The sequence below is a fragment of the Trachinotus anak genome, unplaced genomic scaffold (assembly GCF_046630095.1).
Source record: "Trachinotus anak isolate AG129_WGS33_773 ecotype Australia unplaced genomic scaffold, CSIRO_AGI_Tana_v1 ptg000001l, whole genome shotgun sequence".
NCBI lineage: Eukaryota > Metazoa > Chordata > Actinopteri > Carangiformes > Carangidae > Trachinotus > Trachinotus anak.
In genome coordinates, this window is record NW_027273852.1 from 14,952,921 (window position 1) to 14,979,526 (window position 26,606).

The following is a 26,606-nucleotide window of genomic DNA, read 5'->3' on the forward strand; positions in this document are numbered from 1 at the left end:
GGGCAGAGGTGTGGGGATGGCTTGTGAGAGCAGTGCCAGGTGAGTTGATTGATCAGTTTCACTCATTATCTAATCACTTCCTTAAATGCAGTAGTGTGTTGGATCACGAGAACTGACACATGCAGGAGGAGAGATGGCCTCAGCGGCTGAGAAACAGGACAACTTGCGTTGAAGACCTGGACAGCCAGAGATGCACAGTAAAAAATGTAATTGAAGTTGAAAGTGTGTGTGTGTTTGCAGTCGCTGTAATAAAAAGGACATTAATAAAAGAAAATGTCCAGTCAGTGTTTGTGCTGAGGGACCCCATGTTGGCAGCGAGACTTGCCACGCAGACTTGTGTTTTTATAAGCCGTAGCTGGAAAACAGACCAAGTAGCTTGCAGGGCATTTATCAGTTACCCTGAAACAAGTTTATCAAGCCCTCGCAGGTGGTGCTAAACAAAGATATTATTATTATAATTATTATTATTATTATTATTATTATGAGGATTAATAAGAATGATTTAAATTTGATAGCCCTACAATAAAAACCCAACCTTTGAATCCCCCTATCTGCAGTGCATCAGACAATATAATGAATTCCAGTAGCTACAGGAGGTAAAAAAGTACAATATGACACAAGAGGTCATCATGTTAGCTTTAGTCAAATGGTTTTTCTGTTGCACTGATGAGGTCAACTGTCCCATTTGATGAATTAATTTCAGCTTTAAAGCTCTGACTGTCATCCAATTAAGTTTCAGATAATGTGTTTATTTTATGGTTATGAGATGTTAATATAATCAGGAGATATGTGTTGTTTATAAATCAATGCAGTACAGAAAGCAAGCTACTGCTATGGCTTCTTTTACACACACATAGAAACACACACTCACACACACTTCACCCAGTATTACATTGCTTCAGAAAGGCAGGTAGGACACATCTTACTGTGCATCTGTATCAAAACTGAGTGGTATTAACATAATTGTCAGCTTTTACTGTATCTTGTCTCTTTAACATCATTTTGGTTGTATTTTTAGATCTGCAGCCTGCTTGAGATTCAATACTGCTAATTAAATAGACAGAGGCGCTCACCATGCCAAATAAACTGATGTCTTTTCCCAGGAACTCTACGAAGACTGTCAGATGAACCTAAACACACACACACACACACCTGAAAACAAACGATCCTGCCAGAGATATGCAGAATCCGTCCTGATTACCGCAATTGTCACAAGCTGACCAGCGAAGTTGTGAGGAAGCTTAAAGGGACGACTACTGAAACGATAAAAAGTTTACCTGCCTGATAAATAAGGACAGAAGGAGAAAGTGAGAGGAATGGAAAGTGTTCGTTATTGAGTGGGTTTCTCTTGTGTGCATATATATGTGTGTGTGTGAGAGAGAGAGAGAAAGAGAGAGAGTCAGCGAGATAATGACCTACGTGATTGATAATCAATGGCCTCCCTCTCTTGTCTCGTGTTTCTGTTCTAGGGTTGTGTTTTAATGTCGCTCCTCTGCTCGCTGACCTCATTAAAGGATCTGGTTACCCTCAAACAGCTTTTTAATTTAGCCTAATGATTTTTTGCATAATAGATCAGATACTTGGTAAGCCCCAGGGAGCAGCCCTCCTCTTCAAGGTGCCTTTATAGTGAGAGGAGCTGAGGTTTGGGAGGTTGTTATTGTGCTATACATGTTTTTGTTTAATTCTGGGTTTCTTTCTTTAGCTGGTTAGCTTCTTATTAAATATCTTTGTTGGTAATTGATTATGTCTATATCTGCTCGGAGCCACCCCTATCTCTTTCAATTTACCTTCGACCAGACTGAGCTACTCTATGTAAATATGGCACTTACACTTGATTCTTATTAGTCACTGGAAATATTCAGACAAAACCATTTAGCCATTTATCTGTTATAATTTACATCCAGTTTCATAGTTTGTTTTGGGTTTTTTTTTTTTACAAATTTTCATAAATAATACCCATATTACCCCTAAGTTAGATCACCTTAAATTGATTTTCACTTGGGTTTTATGTTCCCACGCATTAGGGTTTCCTGTTGCCCCTTATCACTGCAATTTAAAGTGAACAAGGTCTTTTGGGGGGTAAAAACTGTAAATCCTGCAGTGATAGAAGCTGTGGGGAAAAATCTAATGCAACCAGTAGGTAGGGAAGTGGCTATCGGCCGAGTTTAGCTGACAGGTTTAGGGTTAGGGTTAGGGTTAGGGTTATATATATATATATATATACTAACAATTATGTTAGGGTTGGGGTTATATATATATATATATATATACATATATACATATATATATATATATATATTATATATTTATACAAATTGTTGGTAACCATGGTGACACACTTCAGTGAGCATGTGAGTGCAGGGATTTCCCCTTATCAATCAGACCAGAGATATGTTGTGTTTGGGTCCTACTTCATGTTTTTTGGCAGTTCCTTAATAAAAAGTGACTGAAGCGCAATGGTGACCCAGTAACTATCTCCCAGTGTAATATGACAGAATCATGGTCTCTTTGAAAAATGTCAGGCGGACCAAAACTACTGAACCAAACACAATGTTGGTCCTTCCATGGGATTTTGTAAAAAAACAAAAATAATATATATAGAATATTACAAGCCTTATTCATTAAATCTAATTTTCACTGAGATTTCTGTATAATTGATTTTCATGTCTAAAATGAAAACAAAGACTAATAAATATTTTCATAAAAAATTAAAATAATGAGCCCTATTAGCGATAGATGTAATCATTCTCTATTTGGTGATGTAGCTCAGTAGCACAAACCCCTGTCATAAACGACTGTATCATCAGGGATAAGATTATGCACAGCAGTTAATCTCAAGTTCATATGCATTTCTTGGTGAAATGTCTTGGGAACTTTAAGTATGCAGAGCTCATAGTTTCCTTGTATACACAGTGAATGAACTGTCACACTCTAAACCCGAGTGATGAATGGAACTCAAAATCAATTTTCTACAAATGTCTTGGGAGGGATCCATCCACTCCATATACAGCAGAGTGAACTGTAATCTGTGTTGCTGACTGCAGTACTGAAGACACCAACACAAACATATTCCCTTCCCACACCCACAACATAGCCAAATCTACAACTACACACACAAACACACATACACAGTAGCAGTGAGTGTGAGCAGAAGAGACAGGCCCTGTCCCTGATCAGCAGTCACCCAGGCCTCTTCGTCTCGACATGATCACTGCCTGTCATTAGTCAGTTACGCTGTAAATTATTTAACCATGCACATGTTTGGAACTGTCTAAACACACCAGACACAACGCCACGCAAAGTGCTTTCATGCGCCGAGCGACGCACTGACACACTCTCAGAAAATCGGACTCTTGGAATGAATGAATAAGTAAGGCGGGAAATAAATAAATAAGCGAAACAAACAAAAAACAAGCTTGGGTGGGGAGGGGAGGGGGGAGCCTGTGCAAGGGGATGACGGCGTAATTTAGCGCTCGACTTCAATCCCAGTCAAATTAAAAGGGAATCTTAATGCATGTGTCTCTCCTAGCATTGATGTGTACTCGCTCTGTGATATGGTGCTGTGAGATGGTAGACGCAATATGCCTGACAATCTATTCCCAGACTGGCCTTGCTGCCACTCAAACTAAGCAGAGAGCTGCTGTAGCTATTAGACAGGCTCTTTTGGGGAACTGATGGCTTTTCAGTGGGAAGAAAACTATCAGGGTTCTTTTATGTATGTTTTTTGTAAATGTGTGCCTGCGTGCATATGATTGTATATGTAGAACTGGGTGTGTTTCTCTGTGTGGATGTTGGCATGCTTTACCGTGTGTTTACGCATGCGTTCAGTGCTGTGTGTCAGAATTGAGTGTCAGAACTCAAGGGCCTTGTAATCAGCACTGAGCAAGCGCTTGACAAGGCCATTCCCCACTGCTGAGCATTGTGAGGCCTTGGCAGCCGGAACTTAAGACAACATCGCGCACAAAGTGGGTAAACAGTGTTTGACATGTTTTCAATATGGTTACATTAAAACAAGCTGCGTTTGATTGAAAAGCTAATATTCAAGCCATGCAAATCATCAATCATGGGAAAAGGCCTATTAATTATTCAATAAAACAGTCTAATTCAAGAATCAATGTAGGCAAGCGGAGAGAGGGATGAGGGGGCTCCCAGCAGAGAGAGAGAAAGAGAGAGAGAGCGGATAATATAAAGGAATAGGGAATTACCCCTTTCTCTCTGAGCTGTGGCCCATCTCGTCCCGAGCTGTCAAAAACAACTGCCGCTCCCGCGTTTCATCTCGCCAAGTTTAAAGACGACTTTGGAAACACTTCATTTTCCTTGCGAAACTCGTTAGGTCTTTGTTCCTCATTAGTTCATCTTCTTTTCGCTGTCTCTGTCTCTGTTACTCCTCCTCTGTTGCCCCCCTCCCTCTCTTTCTATCACTTCTTTCTTTTTTCTTCGAAGTCATCGTTACAGCTCTTACGACCGCCCGGCTCAGGCGTTTTGAAGTTTGGTATTGTGCCCTCTGATCTCCAGCAATTACAACTGGGCCAAATCTCTTCCTTGGGAATTCATTATTTACGTTCAATTAAACAAATTCATCAGTGGTCTCCTCAGTAGAATTCGGGGCGTGTAAGTGGTCGCCTGTAACGAAGCTGGGGCGCAGACCAGCTCAATCAGCTCTAATACAAAGACTTGTGGTGTTTCCTCCAGCCAGGCCCCCTGGCCCCCAGCACCTCAAAGGTGTTTCCACAGGCTTCATTACTCACTGGGGACTTCTAAAGTCCAACACTACACCCACTTCAAAGCTCATTAGTATCTATTATTAATGAATTAATATCCAATATCTTTGATAGACCGAGGCTATCGTTAAAAGTTCTGGACCGAGAGTTCACTTCATTCAAACATCATTTGGGTGGCAGCGTCTGAACTTCCACTATACTGACTTTTTGCAGATAATTTGGGCTATGCAGGGTCTTAGCAGCTCTCTCAGCTGCAGTGCTCTGAACTCTTTATCCTCTCACACTCATAAAGCTCATGAGGTGTCTATGAGGCGTTTAAAGCCCCTCAACCACACAGCCACAGCTGGCCTATCTGATAACAACTGTGTGGTTCAGGAACAGAGGAAAAGTCAATAGAAAGTGGTTGTGGGGGACTCAGGGAAATGCAGGGTGGAACAGCGAGTTGAAGAGGGTTTCTGTGTAACCACAGCAATACAAGTCATAAAAAGACCATGCAAGCTCTGAAAACACAAAGTCAGAAAGCTGGAAAACTTTCAATTAATTGAACTGATGCCTTGAGTAATGGTAACAATAATCATTCAACTTACTAACTATGATTCAGTATCAAATTAATGGGTAACAAAAAAAATCAAAGAACAAGGTTGAAGATTGTTTGGAGGTTGGATTCTATATTGTTCCTTTTTTGAATTAATGCAATGAATGCAATGTATTAATCCATGGCTAAAAATATTGGTGAGAGTAAATGAACCATTTACTCTTGTTTGAGCAACAGACCCGGCTTGCCGTTTTTGAAGCGCATGAATGGGCCTGGGATTGCGTGAGGGAAGTTGGAAAATCATGAGAAAATCATGCTCTTTTCATGGGATTTTATGACCATAAGAAAACCGAATGATGGCATTGTTATCCTTTAAGAACCCATAACCACTAAAATAGCACTGAAACAGAGTCAGCTCTATACACGTGCTTCAGGTACCAGTGAGACCATGAAGTATGCTCCAGGAATACTGGTTTGAGTAATAGATTCATGAGTTTTAGGTTTAGTATAGCATGAGACCGGACTTCACAACACTGGAGAGTTAACATGGCGACAATCATTGCATTCACAAAGTTGACAATTATGATGTAGATAGTAAGGTTTTCTGTAAACTACCAGGAATGTGCACTTGCATGTATTTGACTGGTCAGTGTGTATTATACCAGATGATGTTGTCTTTCAGGGTTGTTCACTTCAGTTCTGCTATTTTGCCAGATAATGCTGCGCTTTTTGTGTCACTGTGTCTTACTCTCTCTCACTGAAACGAATAAAGGAGTAATATTTTACCACACAGTGCTTATATCTGTCAGATCACAGCCCTAACCATCACAACTGCATGTCTAACCCAACCATTTTCCTCACCTGTTCAAGCTAAAGCTAATTCTATCCTAAGCCTAAAACAAAGTCTCTAACAGCCCTTTGAGGAAGTAGAAGTGTCAGAGTATCCAGTAACAAGTGCAGCAGACAACAAAGCCTGGAACTTAAACTGGTGTAAGTCTGACCGGACACTGGTCAGACACACACACATCAGACAGAAACAGTATAACTGTATGCATGGTTACTTAATCAGCAGTGTCATAGACACAGACAGGAAAGAGAGGATAATCACAGAAAACAAGGATGCACTACACACATTTGTCCCCCTTCTCTCTCTCACTCACACACACACATAGCAGCACACACATACAAGGAGGATCATGAAACACAACACCAAGGGCCCTCTATGTGCATGTTAAACAATACTCTGACTGTCAACAATCAGGCATAAATTAGCAGCCATGGCCTCTACTGTATTTATTCTGGTAATTACCTCCCAAGAGGGCACACACACACACACACACACACACACACACACACACTTGCAGACACCACAGCGTGGCACAACACACTCGGAGTGCACCAGCCCATCGCCTCAGAGTGTGTGAGGGAGGGAGGGAGGGGAGGAGGGAGGGGTCTGTAGACATCTCATCAACACCACGTGTGTGTGTGTGTGTGTGTGTGTGTGTGTGTGTGTGTGTGTGTGTGTGTGTGAGAAAGAGAGAGAGAGAGAGTGCACAGAAACATATGCGTGCAGGAAGAATACTTATTTGTCCTTTTGATTGTGCGCTAGATCTTTAAACCATATAAATGAGTGAGCTGATAAAAGCTAATCATTCTCTTCCATTAGGGGACAGCAACCTCTGAGACAGATAGTGACTGACTGATTGACAGTTCTGAAAACACTACAGATTTGGATATCAGAGTTCAATAAAAACTGACAAAGAAGAGTGAAACAGCGAGACAGACAGAGAGGGAGAGAGACAGGAAGGAGGAGGGAAAGAGACACCAGAGCAAGAGAGGGAGACAGAGAGAGACAGGGACACAGGCAATGACAGCCACATGAAATCTCATCTCCATTTTTGACAATGGGGGAACCATCTGAAGAGCAGAGAACAGAGGGAGGAATTTAACTGCTTTCATCTTGTCATAATTATCTCCAAGAAGCCACATGAAAGAGAAAATCTGTGTTTTTTGTTTATAAATTAGAGAACAAGGACATTTTTTGTGACAACTTTGATGGCATTTTTCCTCTGTGCATGGTTGAACAGTCCTGGGCTAATGATCCCTTCTCTTCTTAAAGCGGAGAAAAAAAGCACTGATGAAAATTGCAATAAAAACGACACTAAAAACAATTTGGCAAATGAACGGAGAGCTAAAGTGTCATAATTCAGAGAGCATCATTATCAAAATTGCTACGATTGTTGTGCACTCATATGTCTGTGAATACATAAGTATTTCCCAATTTTTTAGCGTCACTGTCTCACAGAAAAACAAACATGACATGTCCATCTGGAGAAAAAATGCAGTGTGGCTGGTCTGACTGTTAGTGGGTGCAGCAGGTTTTTTCTCTAAGGCTCAAACATCATTAAAAAGAGCTGGGGTCATTTCTATGATCCATGCAGTTGGGCTTTCATGGGCAGATCAACAAATGGAGGCTGAAACCAACGGCAACAGCGATCAATAGTTCCCTTCAAGACACACAGGAGCGCTCTGAGTATCCATCAATCTTCACCCTCAGACAGGAAGTTAACCACAAACTGGAAATAATAACTGCGTGGGTTAGTTGACGCCTTGTTGCCACAACAACTCCTCCAAATGACACTGCACATGTTATATCAGTCCCCTTGCAGAGGCATGGATTACCCATACAACAAAAAGTTCAGCCAAATATCCCTCGTGCATTCTAGTTACGAATCCCAATTAAACTATGGCAGACTTCCTGGAAAGAGTTCCTTTTGAGGTGATTAGTGTAACACTGTCAACATATTCTGGATTATGTTAATTTTGTGTTGTTACTGATCTATTTCAAAGGTGCCCTGTTGAGTTTTTTCTTGTAAATGATCTGTTTTTAAAAAGAAAATACAATGTCTGTATCTTTGGAGCTAAACAAACATGTAAAATGCATTTATTTCCTCATAAAACTGATCTTTAAATCCTGCGTTGTTTATGTACACATTTACTTTGTAGCGGTCGTCTTTTTCACTGCCTTTTCTGAGACCTTACTGGGGGCACCACCTGCTGATTAGTGGAAACCCTTGGCAGAAACATGTATCACATCATCCTCATGCTCGAGTTCTTGCATGTGCATCCTTGTACATTTGGACCCACCCATAAAAATATTGCCCCTTTGCAAAAAACTCCACTTTTGAAACTATGGATGTCTACCCAGTTTTCTGTTCTTTTTAATTTAATTTAATTAAATTTTAATTTAATCTAATAGGTCCAAAACATGAAGCATGACTTGTTTAAATTGAGAAGACGCTTCTTCATAGGTGGGGTTCAGAGTCACTTAAATGTTGAGAAGTGTGCCTGGCATTTATAGTCATATTTACAGTTTGTATTACTCTGCATATGGCTTCATATCACCATTTTTTTTTACTCATGGGTCATAGAAAAGCCAAAAGTAGCTTGGCAGTTGCAGACAAGTGGAAGTGTTTGTTTTATTATGTGGACAGACAGAGGACTCAGTCATCCTGTTAAAAGACACATGTTGCTTTCAAGAAAAATCACAGATCACAAAAATTAGAAGTGAGATTGGGTGGTCCAGTGTATCACTCACTCACACTTTTCCCAGAAAAAGCAATACAGACCACATATATCTTTATCCTTTTCTTTATTCTTAAATATCCTTTTATTTCATTACTATAAGTGATCCAAATGGGCAGTACTGTACTATAATGGGAAAACTTTTTCCTACTGAATATGTCCACTCATTTTCTCATTATGGGAGGAAGTGGTGAAGCTGAAAGTGGACACTATAACAGAATAAAGGAATGTACCTTTTAGTCCACCTTTAAAACCTCACTGTTATGCTGATTTACAAATCCCACAATTTATTTAAGTTTTCATTAATTTTTGCTGTCATGGTCGTCGTTATGTATCTTTTTGACTTCGAAAAATTCTGGATAGATTCATTTATATGTTGTTATTAAATGATTTGTCTTTTTTATTTCCTTATGAAATATGAATGACTAGATTATTTTAAAACCATCTGCATGTCTTCCTCCCAGTTTTGTGAATGTCAACTGAAAGGCGTACAGGGTTAGACAAAACACTTACCAGGCAGAGCCAATGCTAACTGGCCCAAGCCCCAAACCAGTTCAGCCCACTTCCCTGGGCTGCTTCCTTCAGCCTGCCAACTGCAGAGCCACAGCTAATAAGATATCAAAGAAGCACTTCATAAAAATGCCTATCATCTATCACCTAAATCACATACAAACAGTACCTGTTTTTTGACGGGTTTCCAGTGCTAATGCTGTGAGCTGAAAGTGTTTTTTTCTCATACAGCTAAAGCATTGTGAGTGCCGCAATCAGCGGCTGCGAGCACAGCCTAATGTGGCCAAAGAGGATATGAAACGGAGCCAAAGCATGCACAAGGCAGACCGAATCTAATTAATGTTCATTAAAAGTTAAAGCAGGGGAAACGGCCAGGTTAATTTCTGCTACTGTGATCTTAAGGCCTGATGACTCACACAAAACCATGCTGGCCTCTGTTTTGAGGCAGTTACTGTGTTCTTCTGCGTGCAGCGCTGTGCTCGTGTTTAGAGAGAGCACACAAGGACGTACCATACTGAGCCATATGTCGTCACACTCTGCACATTAGGCAGCAAAATCTCTGGTCATCCATCACTGCCTTGTTAGAGTGACTGGGGAGCGGGCAACATATTGCAGCAACATATTGTGGGAATACCATCACACATGCAGATAAGCCAAATGTATATTTTCGCAGATCTATATGTCAGACTCATATAACAGCCAGTCTCTATTGTGAGATTTGGGATTGTCTGCACCCTGGCCTTCTCCAGCCATCTGTGGCCCCTCTCACCTTTGACCTTTAGCAGAGGTCAACACAGGTCAGGCGTCTCACATTTGGCAATTGTTTCAGATAAGCAGACGGTGGCTGTCTCATTCTCAAAAACACATGCACATGCAAAAATATGCACAGCTTTACCCTCACTTCCACAACATGTTTCGAATTCTGGTAATTAACACTGAACAAACATCTACAGGATGGTTGGTCAATACTCAACACAAACTCTCCTCCATCCTGACAAAAAATAAATATATAAAAAGCAAGGATTGCATAGTGCAAGGGGAACTATCCAGAGACATCATGCAATATGTTAATCACTTTACAAGAGGGAGGGCGAGGGGCTGTGAAATCTGTGGTGTTATACAACCAAACAGAAGCCAAAACAACTCAGCAAAACACCACGGAAAAGTTGTCAATGGAAATTAGACAAACAACCAGCCATAAACCAGCAAGGGAAACTGCTCAAGGTTTTCCTCTTCACTTGGCGGTCATACGCGTTTTGTTTCCTCTATCACCTCTCTGCCGCCTTTCTTTTTTAGCCTTAATTGTAGTTTACAAGGAAAGGGTAATCACTTGTGAAACAGGGCGTGTTATTTTCTTGCCCAGAGTGTGAATCCTAAGCAGGCCAATCGCCGGCTCTATCGCTCCATCTCTCCGCTGGCTGAATCCTAATGGCTGGATGGAGAGAGGGAGTGCAAGGAGCAGGGAGAGAGAGGCTGACAGCGGGGCTTGACATGGGCATTAAATCATGCCCCGAGGAATCCTCCATCCACAGGCTCCTGACAGCCGCGCTGTCATCACGGCCAGGCCACTTCCTATGCCTCTTGACAACACTGGAGCAGAATTAGTCAGAGCATCAGATGTAAATTGGCGCTGTTCAAGGATGATAATGAGCACCAAGATACATGTCGGTGTCACTGACGGGACGCCATCATGATTGGCTGTCCCTCACACTGCGCTCCATTAGGTCTAATGGTATGCAGGCCAGGTATGGGCAGAAGGCGGGAGCAGGGGGGAGCAGGAATGGACAGGCAGAAAGTTTTGTGTCGTGATCAGTTTGTTCCATTTGTGCGTTTTGGTTTCTGGAGGTCCCTGTGGCCAGAGAAGGGGACATTTACACAGGTCCAGGCAGCCACAACATTCAGGTGTCCACATACTGACATACTTTCTTCTAGGTCTCTCACACACTCAAAGATTATACACATTTTACAAAGTTTAATATATAAAAATAAGGCGTCAGATACTATGTATTCCTCTCATCATATGTTATATTTTTATATGTCATGCTCCCACATATTACAAACCGCCTGTCCAAGAGTGGCACAAGTGTTATCCCAGTCTAAACTCATGTGAGAAATCCACACATGTCACTTCCAAAATTTTCCAGCCCATTCAGTAAAACTCTTGGCTCACTAGTTTCCTGTCTCTCAGTTCAGTATGTATGCATGCAGTGTGTACAGCTTGCTAACATAATGCAGTAATAGTTGCCAGTGTGCCATTTTCCCTGCCCATGCCTAGGATGAGCCAGCCAGAGCCTGCCCCAGATGCATACATTTCCCATAATGAGGCAGGTGGCCTCGACAGACGGCTCGGTCGTGTGGGTGACACCATGTACACCGCAGCTCTGGGCATCTGACTGACAGACAGTGCCAGTCCTTTCCCTCCTCTGCTCTCTTTCCCCTCTCTCTTTCTTGCTACATCCCCCCCCCCCCTCCTCCTCTCTCTTGCTTTTCCTTGTTCAGTTTCTTTTTCTAAGTTTGTGCATATGTGTGTGTGTTTATGTGTGTGTTTCAGCTGCTTTGTTTCACTATGGGGTTCGGGTAAATTCCTCTGCTCCACAGCAATTTCAAATGAAGATAGCTGAAGGTCATTAATTGAACTGCCGCTGCTGTAACAGGGTAAAACTCACTGTAATTAAGAGTGAATAAATAATTGATTATGTATATTTTCTTATAATTGGCTCCTCGTTACCCATCTACATGCTGAATGCTAATTGATGCAGGGAGTTAATTATCATTCACTATGAAGTTAGCAGTATATCCAGAGAAATGTTCAAGATGCCAAGGTCCCACCGTGGCCATTTCTATAAGTACCAAGGTCAAGCCTCCCCCCTTCTTTCCAAAAAAAACCAGAAAAAAAAAAAAGGAGTGGTCAGGACATGGAGTGATACAAAATGCCCCGCTAGCCACCTAATTGAGAGTATTTAGCAAACCAGCATAGGAAGTGGTAAATGGCAAGGATTAAGCCAGAGGCCCTAAGCAAGTGGATCTATTAACAAGGATTCCCCAAGGCCTAACTAAAGCATAAAGATTAAGACTCCAATCTGAATGTAGGTCTAGCAACAGAAGCCACTAGCTGCTTTAAAAAACATAAACATCTTTATCTTCAGATAAAATTACTGCCAGCATGTCACAATTAGTTTTTATGATCAAAAAATTCAGTCAATTACACAGAGGTAAAAATAAAGTACTCTTCCTCTTCTACATGATAAAAGTTCAACTGAAATTTGTACGTTTTTGTGCAGAAAAATATAAACTGTAATACTGCACCTATTGTGCACATTATTCCATTTTTCAAAACAGGATGAAACGTTTTTTGAGGGCTGGAAAATTCTGTGCTGTGCAACTGACTGGAGCCCATAATATCCCTGAATAGACTACGAATGTTGATACATTTTTCAGCTTTTTCCAATAAGCTATAAGCAATTAAAGAAACTTGTTCCTTTACATTTTCACTTAAAAAGTATAAGTTTTCTCTGCCACAGAACTTGGTTTCTTGCTGGGACGGGGTGGTGGTGATTGTTGCTCTACAAGAACTTCAGTCATCGTAGTCTTTAATAATTATAATAAAAAAGAGCAACACTACATCAGATTTTAGGCTACAGTGAGTCACTATCAGAAACAGAGACAGCTGAAAAAGGAGACAGCTCGCTTTCAATTATTTCCTGTAACTGTGTCACATGGGTCTCACCACCTCCCCGCCCCTTTAGGAGACCAGCGGCAGGACTGGGTCTATTCATTCCAATGAGAGATGTGAACATTATCACAGATAATGACAATTCTTTTGCCCCATAGTCACTGAAATAAATACTGGGTAGATTTTTCACAAGCCAGAGATCTTCCAAACATTCTGGCATCAAAATGTCATTTTTCAGACCCTCAGATCAGGAGAAAACTAACTTTATTCAAGTGTCTCAGCAACACACTCTAGCGAGATCTTGCAACACAGATCTCTTCTCTCTGTCCGTTCTGGTCTGGTTTCGACATTTTCCAACCACAGAAGTTTAGCGGGACTTGTATGTGAAATCATGAATAAAAAGTTTAAAATGAAATAAAACTTGTATTTCTTTGCTTAATAATACTATTACTGTTATTAGTGTTGTATTGTTATTATGCTTTGACATGAACAAGCAATCACAACCACACCAACTTAGGAGACAAGCAGTGTATACCATTTCATAACATTGGCGCTGCTTGTAATGCATTATCTTCTGTATAAAGTATCTTTGTCGGAAAGTGACAACATGAGCTAGCTGGTAAGCATGCTAACTTTAGAAGAAGAAAGTTAACATTGCGGTTACTTTCCACCTCTGGAGACAGCTCTTGGAGAGTAAAGGAATGAAGTTTGATGCTGAACTTGCAATATTTCTTCTACACTGATGAGTAAACAGCTGTTAATGATAACTCTGGCAATAGAAAAACTTACAAATAGCTAAATTTCTTCTTTTGTAATGACAACTTTGACCAAATAACATAAGTAAAAATAAATACTATGCATACAAACTGATTACGTGGTAAGAATTCATTTATCATTTCGCTTTGGCTTTAAATATTGTTTTGTGAGTTTCTGTGTGAGTTTCTGTGTGAGCGAGTGAGACAGAGAGTTAGAGAGAAAAAGAAGTCCCAGTCTTTTAATAAGTTGCTTGCTCAGGCAGAACAGAGACAGCCGTTGCCTTGTGTGTCAGGCTTCCTTAATGGAGTCTTAACGTGTCCAGCAGTGAACAAAGACCAGAGACTCTACTCCTCTTCACACTGCCTGCCTTACAGGACCCCTTCTGTCTGTCTGTCTCACTGACTGAGGTGTCCTCTGACTTGCCTGAATTAATTTTCTACAACAGGCCAGGCCTAGGGCAGCTGTGTCAGCATTTCACAAGCATGGGGAGGACTGCGGATTTTAGCACGTCTGGTCTATACTCGAATGTAACCTGACAGTCCTGTCAGGGAACTAGGAGGCAGAGATGCTCCTCTGCTCCTCTTACAAAAGTCTGTCTGATCAGCTGCCTCTCTGAAACAGCTTTCAGAGTAAAGAAAAGCTGAGAAATGCTCACTTTTGCAATGTCAAACATTGCCATGATATTACACAGATACAGAAATAGATTCATGAGGCAGCTGGAAAGTAGCAGCGACTATCTGGGAATGCAAAAACCAGTTAAATGGTAATTTAAATGAGTCTGTTGTCACCTATTTTGGCTAATTTTTTTCAGTACTCACTGTAAAATGAAATACTGTCTCTGTTCCTAGAAAGACCAGGTTTCAGTGTTGGTTCTAGCTTGCAGCAAAAGACAGCTGTGTTGTATTGTACTGTAGTGAGCAACATATTTTTCTTTTTTTTTTTGTTTTTGGATGCGTTGTTTTTGTCTTTGAACGCGCCTTCCCTAGTGTCCTCCCGCTGCTTTCTGCATGTTTAATGTATCAGTCATTCAGGTAGGGAGTGACTGGTATGGCATTGTCTTTCAGAAGCGAAGAAAACTCTGTTTTCCAACTGCTGCACCAGGTGTAACTGAAATTGACACGTCTTTCGATACATGCAGGAAATATGTTATTGGAAGAGACATCTTTTATTCTCCAGAACTTTACATCACACACGATCTTGGCCGAGTGCTCTGATCTGGATCCCTCTGTGCATAAAGGGGAGGGGAGGGGTGTACACTTATGTGTGCAAGTGAGTATATTAAATAAATAAGTCCAATGACAAATTGATTAATACAGAAGAGTTGAAGTTTACTCAGGAAACTAGGCAAGAATAAGAGGAAGTTCTATGGCTCAACCACAATAGAAACATCGTTATTATTATTAAATATTAAATGTAGGACTATGATTGTACATACTGGTGCTGTACTCATCAAATAATATTGAATCAAAGTTCAGAGTGTCTGAGGCAGTGAGCAAAAGTAAGCATGAACAGAATATAGGAAATGATGGATTCAGAGGAAAGGCTGTAAAGGGTCAAAAGGCAGAAAGAGAAAGAATAATGGAATACTTAGCAATGCCAGAAAAGATCTTTCTCCAACCCTATATGTATACATTATAAAGTGCCTTTGTCAAGCTGATTAATTCTATCAAAGCAGAATGACTCTTCTTGTTTCATGAAACCACACAGCAGCAGCCCTGCAGCCACTCTTGTTCTCTCGGCATCGCTAGCTTTAGTGCTCTGGGCTCTGGACCCAGCTTAGCAAACACCTGGATCAGGGCCTGGGCTGCTGAAGACCAGGCAGGTGAACCAGGCAGGAAATGAGAGGACTCTGGGCCTGGAAGACTGATACTACTTGGATCCACACACTGGTTTTCATCCCAGGATGTTTGAAGATAATGTCATTCAGTAAACGCACACTGGCTTCTATTACAGGCACGTCCCTGTTGGAATATATCAGAGCTCTTCCGGATGTTTTCTGGCCCTCATCATTTTGCTTAGATGTGTTCTTTCTGGCCTGGTGAGTGTGAATTTATCTTGGACCAGCTTGATACATTTGAACATAGGCTGGGATGTTTGAACTTGAGTGCAGTTTGGTTCTGTCCAAGGTCTCAGCTCACTGTCGCACACACACACACATACACGCACACATGCACACACACACACACACACACACACACACACACACACACAAGCACACACACACAAACACACACACACCACTTTTGACTCTCTCTCCCGGTCGCACTCCCTCATGGCCCTTCATCCCTTTGTTGGAATATGCATAACTGTTAAGGGAGTGCCAAACTGGGCTGAGCCTGAGATGCTGATACAGTAGAAACCTATCCCTTTAATGAGTACACACACACACACACACACACACACACTTTCCACTGCTTGGCTATTAGGCACCAAGAACAGGAGGAAAACTATTTGAAAGTGAATTTTAGATTTCCGGTCGTGGAGCTTTGCCTGGGAGTGGCAGCGGAGCAGAGGTGCAAGCACTGCACACACACACACACACACACACACACACACACACACACACACACACACACCTCGTACACCTCACTGTTTCGGCTCCAGTTGCTCTCGCACACAGCATGGATGATCAAAAGAGGCCAACGGCTGCCGACCATTATGCCAATGACACTTTGAGTAAGAGTCCAGAGAGCGCAGCGACATGACAGCCATTAGGGATTGAAAGTGGGACTTTAAAGGAGGGCTGAAGGATAACTGTCAGTGCAGAATCAAAGGCAGAAAGTGAAATCTTCATAATGTATTGCACTGGAAAATTCCTGCTCTAGCTGTCTCTCTCAACCACTCGCTCAAAAGTATCCCATACACAGCTACTCCATTCAACTCCCCAAAAAAACATGAAACAGCCAGGAACAAAGGGTTGATGAGGAGAGTTCAGAGAGTGGCCCTCTGTAAATGAAAGCGAACAGCGGTGTGGGCCATTGTGCGGGTGGTAGACAGATAGATCATTAAGGACTGGACTGGGTTACAGTCAGAGCAGAGGACTACTAGCTAGCAACTCCAGCACTGCACCTCTGTTTCCCCCATAGCTTAGATCCAGCTGACAAATGTGACTGAACCAGTATGGCAGCACAATTACAGCTAATGGATCACACTCTGCGACAGTTACAAAGAGCACTCAAACTTTTCTCAAAACGGCCAGCAGACGCTTTGTCACTATCCGTTCACAATATAGCTTCATGTGTTTAAAATTGCTACAATACTTGAAAATCAATAAACTGGGACCAGACAACTTTGATTTGTCCACTCATCGTTAAAATTGACAAAACAGAGGGTAGCTTTGTGTGCGTTGCTTGAGCTCTTTTCATTGGTGAAATCAAGGCCTGCTTCTGGCACTGACCAAACATTCTGCTGCTCTCTCAGCTTGGCGGAAAACTGCCTCTAATGTGTCTCTCTGTCGCATAATCAAGGATTTCACACTCTAAATCTTTGATCTGGGAGAACCCTCTCTGATGGGAGAACCCTCAAACTGCTACCACACACACACACCCTGTACCCACACCCCTCTCAGATCTCTGATCTCCCTCCAATTAATGATGTCAAATGAGTGTGTTTACAGGCTCATTAGATTACTGCTGCAGAAGTAGAGCACCGCCCTGCATCACCCAACACACACACACACGCACACCCGCACCAAGACTCTCTCTGTCTTGACACGGCCCTTGGAGGGAAGCCTGATGGCAAAGCACCAAAGTGCTATAGCCACCACAGTCATAGCTGTGGCTCTGTGTGGTAACTCAGCCATGATGGCACAAGTCCACACACACACACACACACACACACACACACACAAACACTTACACTAGAAGTCCAACCCAGCTGGACCAGTTTGGAGGCTGTTCAGGGTCGGTTTGGCTGCAGCCAAGCAAATTCCCTGAAGAGCTTCAAGAGCCCAGAGACACAGGCTGAGGCCAAGGCCTGGGGACAGCCTGACAGGTGTGTGAATCCTAGAGAATCACAAAACAAAGAGAAGTGGGTTCATGTATGGATGGACGGATGACAGAAGAAATAGAAAATGAGAGAAAAAGCAGCACACCCAACAATTCTTCATGTTTCATTTATCAACCAATCAGTTTTCTCTTCACAACAGCTTGTTACCATGCAAAGCAGCATGTAGCCTTTAAAAAGACCTCATGTGCCGAGCTGTGGACACCACGCAGGCTGGGTTCAGTACATCTCCACTGCCCCCTACTGGGTTGGAGGTTAGCTTCAACCCCCCAACTGAGAGCGCCACAGGCCCGCACTCTCACCTTAGCGCTCGCCAAGGGGCTTGCTCAGGCCCATGCTTTTCAACCAGCGGTAATTATAACACTAATGAGAAGAGCGTGAATCAGAGGGTTACATGCAGACAGGAAGACGGCTTTGACATGCTGCTTCAATTACAGAACAGCCTGTCTTTGTAGAGCCAAAAGACGAAAGGAGTTAAGAGGATGAGAGAACGAGGGAAGGGGAGGGGGGCAGATGCGGCCTCTGTAATTCATATTTAATATCTGCATCTGTGTTTCACAGTACCTAGCAGGCCACTGGTGACGTAATCACCTCCTTAATTGGGTAGTAATGATTGTTAATGCATGAATCATGTGTAGCAACATTTCCCATTAGAAAAAAAGGAGAAGTAAATTTACCAAATGCATAAACTAAACAAGGAAGATAAGGTGTTGATTTGTAAAGGAAAAAAACATATTCTGCTGTTAAACACTGATTGTGAGTGTTAGTTGTGGTTGCAGTGGACATATTCTACAAGCTGTGAGTCTGGCAGCTTTCTCCTAGAGGAATTCAGCTAAAGAAAGCATTTCCTGACAGTGTGTGTGACATGGTGACCTCAGCTGGAGTGACATAACCTGTGGTGAAGAGTGCTGGCTCAGCAAACAACACTCTAAACAGTCACTGAAAACATCACAACACTTACACGCCCTGAGGAAAACACTGAAACACACAGCCATACACACACACACACACAGCCACACAGCCACACACACCAAGACATGACACTGACAGTGACAAATACTTCTTTCAGATTTCACACTCAGCCGGTCCACACTTGCACACAAAAAGGGGGTGGTACACTAACAGGGAAAAAGTGGCACACTTACACACACACACAGACACATACACACACAACAGCTGGGGCTGGTACATTACTATTCTATTGAGGTTTAGCGGCAGTACCTTCGCCTCCCATTGGGAATTCGACAAGCAGGAAAATCACCGCATTTTCCTCACACACACCACACACACACACAAATCCATGATTTTCCTCTTCTGGTACCTCCCATCTTCCAGTCCTCTCCCCCAAATTTCCCCTTTCTGTTGAAAAAAACTTAGTGGTGGCAAGAGTCTCTCAGGCTTGATCATATTAGAGCCATTACAGTTGAGGCTTTTTTTTTTTTTGCCTGTATGTTTTAGCTCGGGCATCTTTTTTCTATCCTCTGGTCCTCTCTTATCTCGTTACACACTCTTCAGGCTTTGTGGTTAAATTATGTATTAAGGTCAATGTCAAAACATGGAAGATGTGTAATCTGCAGGGAGTTTCCTTTTATTCATTATTACAGTGAAGGCTGAGCACAACTGTCAGCCAGCCACGGTTGTGCTCAGCATGGAAGCTTATGTGCTCAGCGGGGCCCCACCAAGCCTCTCTCCCTCGTTCTCCTCTCCCCTTCTCCACCTCTCTCTTGGTTTCCCCCTCTCCACACACCCTCTTCATCCTTTTCCCCCTTCTCCTCCTCCTTTGCCTCCTCCCGGACGGACCCCTGATAGATTTACCCAGCTAACCCGTCTCGCTTTGGGATCTCCCTCTTCTACAGCACCAATCTGAGAGCTGTCAAGTGCACCTATATGCCCGTGTCATAAATCTGAAGGAGAAAAATGTGGATGCCGGAGACCAAGGGGAGAGAGGAGGCAGAGGAGGGGAGCAGGGAAGAGAAGGGGGGGTGTTGGGGAAGAGGAGGGTGTCATGCCATCCGCTTGTAGTTTAGGGAATTTGTCTAATCTGGAATCATGTCAGGATACAGCGAGGCTATGCAAGGCACTCCCTCTCCCCCTCCCATGTGTATCCACACTTGTACACAAGTGAATGAGGAGAGGAAAAATAAAATGAGAGAAGGAAACAGAGAGAGAAGCAGAGCGAGAGGTTGTCAATGTCTTAGGCTCTTTGTTTTAATTCAAGGTAAACTGAAGTTATGTGTTGACAGGACAAGCTATCATCTCATTGGATTCTGCTGTCCTCCACAGGGATTTGGATATGGGGGGTTTGTGTCTTCCTCTCTCCTGACTCGAAACAGCTCAACATTTGACCCCTTGTTTTCTCAATTGCTGTCAGTCAACGTCAAAGCCCCTTTTCTGTGTCAGATGTGTACTGACAGCTGTGGCACAGCCAGCTTTGAGGTGCGCCGGACGGCTTTAACCTTACCAGGCTCATGGATCTCTTCCTTTAATGGCTCATGGGGGCAGTAAACAGTTTGATAAATCTGGTCCAGCTTTGTTCCAGCCAGTGTAATTATATTCCGATTAGATTAATTCAGTTAGGCCTCAGTTGCATTTACAATACTAACAGCATTCCTGGGAGGCGACCACTCCGTCATGTTAACCCTTACACAATTATGTCTGCAAGTGATAATAACTGCTGTAATCATCAACCATGCAACATGCAAAGACCCATAAATACACACATACAACAAATGCAGACACATTAGATTTTAACAGACAGCTGTTATGCATATTTGGATGGGAGGGCAGACAAAAAAGCTTCAAAGAGTAGTAAGGGAAACAGAATAAGAGAAAGAGCAAAAAAAAAGAAACAAACAAAGCAGACAAGCAAGGTTACCACAGATTTTTTTTGGGAGTGAGTGATGGAGAGAGGTTAAGGTACTCAACGGCACCCACACAGGAAAACAAGGAGGCCAAGGCTGGTTTTCCTTTGAAAAAAAAACACACACCCTCTCTCAACATCCCTCATATTTCTCTCTCTCTCTCTCTCTCTGCAGCCTCTCTCCTAGTGATTGCATCTTCTCTCTCTCAACCTCACGTGTTGTGCTTAGGAAAATGCCTCCTGACTGGTGGGCCTAATTACTGGCTCTTCGCTGACCCACGCCGGGCCGAGGCCTCGTCAGAACACTGATTCAACATGAGCCCCGCACCGGCCAGCACCTCACACTAATGAATACTAATGAATAATTATCACTGGCTGGCTGGTGCGCTGGCCCACTACAGGGACACATGTTAACACGCCCGCTTGTAGAGCTGCAGGAGAAGCGTGGAGGCCCTTACCCAGAAAACAGGCAAGTCAGTCCATACACAAGGCTACTCAGGAATATGAAAGACTCCCTGAAGGGATGCAGAGGAAGCATAGAAGCCCTCAAGGTTAAACAAAAGCAACACAGAGTGGGCCGACGTGCGCTGACCCCTGTGAGGACTGTTTTGATTGTCATGACCTGTATAAGGCTTGATGTATATCAGGGCATGTTGTGGCAGTTGATACAGGTTAACCAGGTGCTCAGAGACTGTGAGCAGGAGCTTGTTTGGTGATATGATGAAACATGTCAGCTCGAGTGTAGTGTCAGCGATCGGAGCAATGTTAACCTCTCCTCTGCATTCCTCCAGCTGTTCTGTAGAAAAGCTATACTTCAATATGACTGTTAAGGGCTGGTTATTGGATTTCAACCAGGGACAAAGTGACAAATAAAAAGGTTGGCAGCCTATGACCTCAGGTCAACAATGATCATAAAACATCACAACACCTTGTGTGGAAGAGATGCTGTCAGAAAATCATTCAATGACATTTTTACAGGGCTGGTATGATACAGAAACATGATTGATTGACAAAATTGTCTATAAATAGTATTGACAATTTTTATTTCATTTGAGAACAGTGTATGTATTCAACAGATCAGGATTTAAAACTGACTACATGTATATCCTGTAATTTGCCTGATGTGGCATCACTCCAGCATGACAAAGCTCTGTAACTAACACATTTACGCATGTGCGGTGCTTAGGAACTTAAACTTTAATCAAGCATTCCCATTTTCATGCTGCTTTATACTTCTGCTCTACTACATTTTAGAGGAAAATCGTCAATGTACAAGTTATATAAAATGCTGTTTATGCATTATTAAACATAATACTATCATATAACACTCAAGTAACACAAAAGTCTTACTTTTTAGTGAAATTCTGAAAGCAGGACTTTTACATGTATCGGATCATTTTTAGATGGTGATACTGAATCAGAGCACTTCTTCCAGCCAAAGTGCAGCGGTGTGTCTTGGCTCCAATCACATCAACAGTGAAAGCTGCATATGTCCCACAATGACAGCATTTTCACAACTATCCATCCCTGGTCACTGAGCTAAGTGGTCACGCTGCAGAGCATAACAAGTACTTCATGAACTGATTTCATGGTGTTATTGATACATTTTAACGATTTAACACTCTGTCCTCATATTGTACTACTCAAAAGAACATTTACACCCAATTTATGTCATCAAGAAAAATTCAAATCAGTCTAAAATGTTGCAAATAATAAGCACAAAAGTGAGTTTGCCCTCTATTGAATTCCTGGTGTCAACTCATTGTCATAGCAGCAGTATTTGTATCTGGCAGATGTTTGGATTGAATTACACCAGCCTACCTAAGACTGAGTACTGAGTGTGTGTTCTCATGTGCATGTGTGCGTGTGTGTGTGTCTGTGTGTGTATGTGGGCACAGGAGTGTGCACACCCTGGTTTTCCCCCTTGTGAGGAAACGTAAAACTTCTTGGTGTGTTATTTTTCTCCCCACCGTTTGTTCTTTTGATCTGCGTGTACATTATCTCCAGCTCTTTGAATTTCAATTTCACTGTCATGTAAGCTCTTTTCATCAGAGCCGACGGTTGCAGCTCTAATAATATTCAACTTTTAGGTCACAGTGGAATGCTAATTAGATTGCTATTTTAATTAATATGTCCCTGCAGGTTTCCATATCAAATCAGCTTTAACACTGTATCGTGCACTTTGAGCCAATAAATTACAATGAAACCCCAAAATAAAACCACTTCAAAAAAGGAGGATTTTAAGGTGTACAGGAGCAGCGCTCGTTTGATCTGTGTTTACATAAATTGCTTATTGTTGCTTAATAAACTGCATAATATAAACCACATTGGGGCGCATTTGAAACTGTTTCAATATGCCATAATAGATGTTTCTATTTTCTGTTAATAAATCCATACATGAACCTGCACACAAGTTAAAAGGTTCAACTTAGCTGGTTATTTTCAAGGGCAGTAGAGACAGTACAGTGTTAAATGTGCTTTAAACAAGAGGGAAATAAGTGCAGGTGTAATATTACAGACTCTTTGTGTGAGTGCTGCTGCTGCTGGTGGCATTTAAGGACTTAAAAGTGCTTTGCTTTCCATCAGAATGTCAGTTGTCTGTCAGCATTTCTGTGTGTGTGTGTGTGTGTGTGTGTGTGTGTGTACATGCATGTACATGTATCTCCTTCTGTGTTTGTGTGTGTCCCATTCATTATGTTGAGAAGGAACAAATAGGCCTGGGATATGAGCACTGCTGTATTCCTCTCATAATCAAAGGTCACACTCGGGTCCAGTGATCAAATTTCTTTACTTCACTGAAAAGAATGCACTCACAACACACACACACACACGCACACACATACAAATTAAATTGTCTTGCCAAAATTATGATGTTAGCTGTTTTGTCTTTAACAAGTTGCGTATGGCTCATAAGAACACACCAGCACAAAAAGAGGAAACAGCACTTTTCTGTGACCTCTGCGTATATTCTTTAGCATTCATTCTCCATGTTTTTCTGAAGAAAAAAAAGTTAGGTTTGTCCAATATTGTTGACTTCAATTAGGCTCTTACTAAATCTCCATTACTGCAAACTTCTTTCTGGACCACATTCACAACCTGCTACTATCTGCACAACCTCCTTAAGAACAGGAGAGCCAGGCTTTTGCACACTAACAAAAATTGATATTCATGGATGGGGAGGGGGGGGAAACTATTTGGATGTTTATTATACTTTAAAATGAAGTGATTCGCATTTCACTGCCTGCGAGGTAATTAATGTGGGGAAATCTTGAATTAAAGATGTAAATCCTGACACTTTGGCAGGGGGGCCGGTAAGGGACAGTGGTCTCCAAGGTCTAGATTATTCTTAGCGTATACCAATTAACACCATGTATCTTCTTTTATGTTCACTTCAATTAAGAGCCTTTACAATTTTTAAGTTCTTTTCTTCTCAGTAGTTAGAGAATGTCAGAGAGACTGATCAAAGGCATTAGCTGCCGTCCGTGCACCATAGGTAATGCTGCTTTGCATAAAGAAATCTGCATATTGCTAAGAAGGTTTTCATTTCAGTTTGCATGAATTACAGAGCCAGAGATACTGTAGTAGATAGAGATGGGGAGGTGTGAACACACATGTACACAAACGCCAGACAAAGCATTCAGTACTGAATCATCAAAATTGTTTCAATCATAGAGGATTTTGAGTTCAGCATCATGGTGACAGTATCAACATAAAAAAGGCCAACACCAGTTGAATGAATCTGACTTTTTTGGTTTCCTGCTTTTGGGATCGTAAAAGGGGAATCAGGGTTACACTAGGCCTCTGTTACCAGCTGTCGCTCACTATTAAGAGTGTTAATAACGTTAAAGAGTGTGCACAACAACGTTAGCACCCAATAACTCCAGCTCCTGAAGTAATCACACCCTGATTTATGTGGGTGATTTTAGTACAACTGTCTTACAAAGCTTTGCTTGTTTGCTAGATCACCATCTTTTAATAGGCCTGCAAATCAGGCTGGGCATAATAGCCTTCTCCTGTAGTCTGCTGCTTTTCTCATTTTTCAGTTCTTTCTTTCCTCCTTCTTTCACATTACCTTGTTATTAGCCTCAGTGCCTTCAGTCTTCTGTGAAGGGTCAAATGAGAAATCAGATAATGTACCCTGCACTTAAGGATCTCTCTCATTTTCTTCCAACAATTCAGGAAAATTTGTTTTATGTGCATGTATGAATGAATTTCCAGATTGTGCGTGTATTTATCTATCACTACGTGGCCGGTGTTGAAACTCACAGTGAAAACAGATGCAGGAAAAACAAACAAACAACCTGTTTGTTTGTGATAATCACTGCTACTTAATTCCATTACACTGTCAGCTACCAATAAATCAATGAGCAAATGAACTGACCGGCTTTTAGGAATAGCCATCCACTGTGTGTCTGTTTTATTCTATTGATGTTCCACCGACGGGAGTTCTGGAGATATTGAATGCTCTTTAAGCGAAGTGCTGACATCATAATAAAAGGCCACCGCGAACTGGCCGGCTGTGCGGTTTGGGAGCTTCGGGCTAAGGAGACGGACGGCCTCTGAAGAAGAAGAAGAAAGGCAATCTTCAAAGTCAATACTGCAACCAAGTGCTCTATGTGGTTGCATTTACTGCACATAATGAAACTACAAATAGCCTCTTGCACAAAACACACACAGTGGACACACTAATATAAAAGGCGTGTATGGAAATGGTACTGTGGTCAGAAAAATTATAACCTGAATGATAAATAATATGTTCAGTGTTTTTATTTCACACTAATAGCACCCTTGACTTGTTTTGAAATTTGTCAGTTTAACTGAAGTTTTCCCTGATCCACAAAAAAAAAATCTAGATTTGTAGAATATATATTCAAATTGACATTGCATAGAGTTTATTTTTAAATCTACTCAAATGCACTTTCACCTCAGTGAGTGTGCATCTGTACCTGACAGTATATTTAATCCATTGTTCATGACTTCATAAAAAAATGAAGGGTTGGCAAATTCAAACATCAAAACATTAAGTTGGGTGCTATGTCTGTGTAGCTGTGTGTTTTCATAACCCAAGTGTCTCAAAGCATTATTAACAAAAATCTTTTGCTCTGCCTTGCATTTCCAGGGCCAATAAAAGCAGCTGGCAGAGGCTGCACGGGTGCCGATGCACAGCACACACAGCACAGACAGCCATCTAGTGTTGGAAAAGAGCAGATTCACAAAGTCGGTAAAGGGGGAAAGCACTTCACTGCAGCCTATACGTGTTTACATCTTCACTTGGTTTTAAGGGCCACAAATAGGGGATGTTTTAGCTGGAGCAGATAAACAGAAAAATATCACGATAAGATAACAAAGCCTGGATTAAGCACAAAGTCATTTGTTGTGTGACATCATTATGCCCACAAATTGGAGGAAAAACTCTCATGTGCTTTTATACTGTGGAATGAAGCACAGGAGATACGCTAATGGTCAGAAATGTATCTTTTCAGCCCACACAGAACACAACGCACCCTGGTTTAGCCTAATAGCTAGCCTGCTGCAAGAGCTTAACCTCTCCCAGGGATACTAGTGAAATAACAAGGCACCGGCTCCTGGAGACTGTGTCCACCTTTTTTACAGGAAACCTTTCTTTGCTATTACCTTGTACCACTGTTTGCAATATGACTGTAAAAAAAGTAGTGTTTTCCTTAATGAATGTAACCCAAATAAACAAAGATTATAAACAAATGTGCGCTATTGTGTGCACATTGGGAGCATGAATATGTATTTGCTGAGCGTTCAAACAAAGACACAAAGGGAGACCCAACCTGTTGTCGGCTCAGCCCCTTTTTTCCCTGCTGTGAAAACCCTGCTCCCTTAATAATCACACATCATTATGACAATAGATGTTAGGCAAAACACATAAGCCATGCGCAAATCACACAAGGAGGCAGAAACACAAGTAGACAAACACACATAAATACTATA

General features: G+C 41.9%; 1 long non-coding RNA gene across 4 annotated transcripts in view; it reads right to left on the reverse strand.

Moving 5' to 3' along the window:
* LOC139622532 (uncharacterized) overlaps positions 1 to 26,606 on the reverse strand; it is a 76,829-nt gene that overhangs the window by 41,867 nt on the left and 8,356 nt on the right. Inside the window, exon 3 of one of the 4 annotated variants that reach the window (XR_011691300.1) lies at positions 17,639 to 17,784. The exons of 1 other annotated variant lie outside the window; for it this stretch is intronic. This is a non-coding gene — a long non-coding RNA (uncharacterized lncRNA). Of the gene's footprint in view, positions 1 to 17,638; positions 17,785 to 20,523; positions 25,205 to 26,606 lie in introns of those variants that run through there. 2 more of the 4 variants (XR_011691305.1, XR_011691304.1) reach the window with 2 other exon arrangements.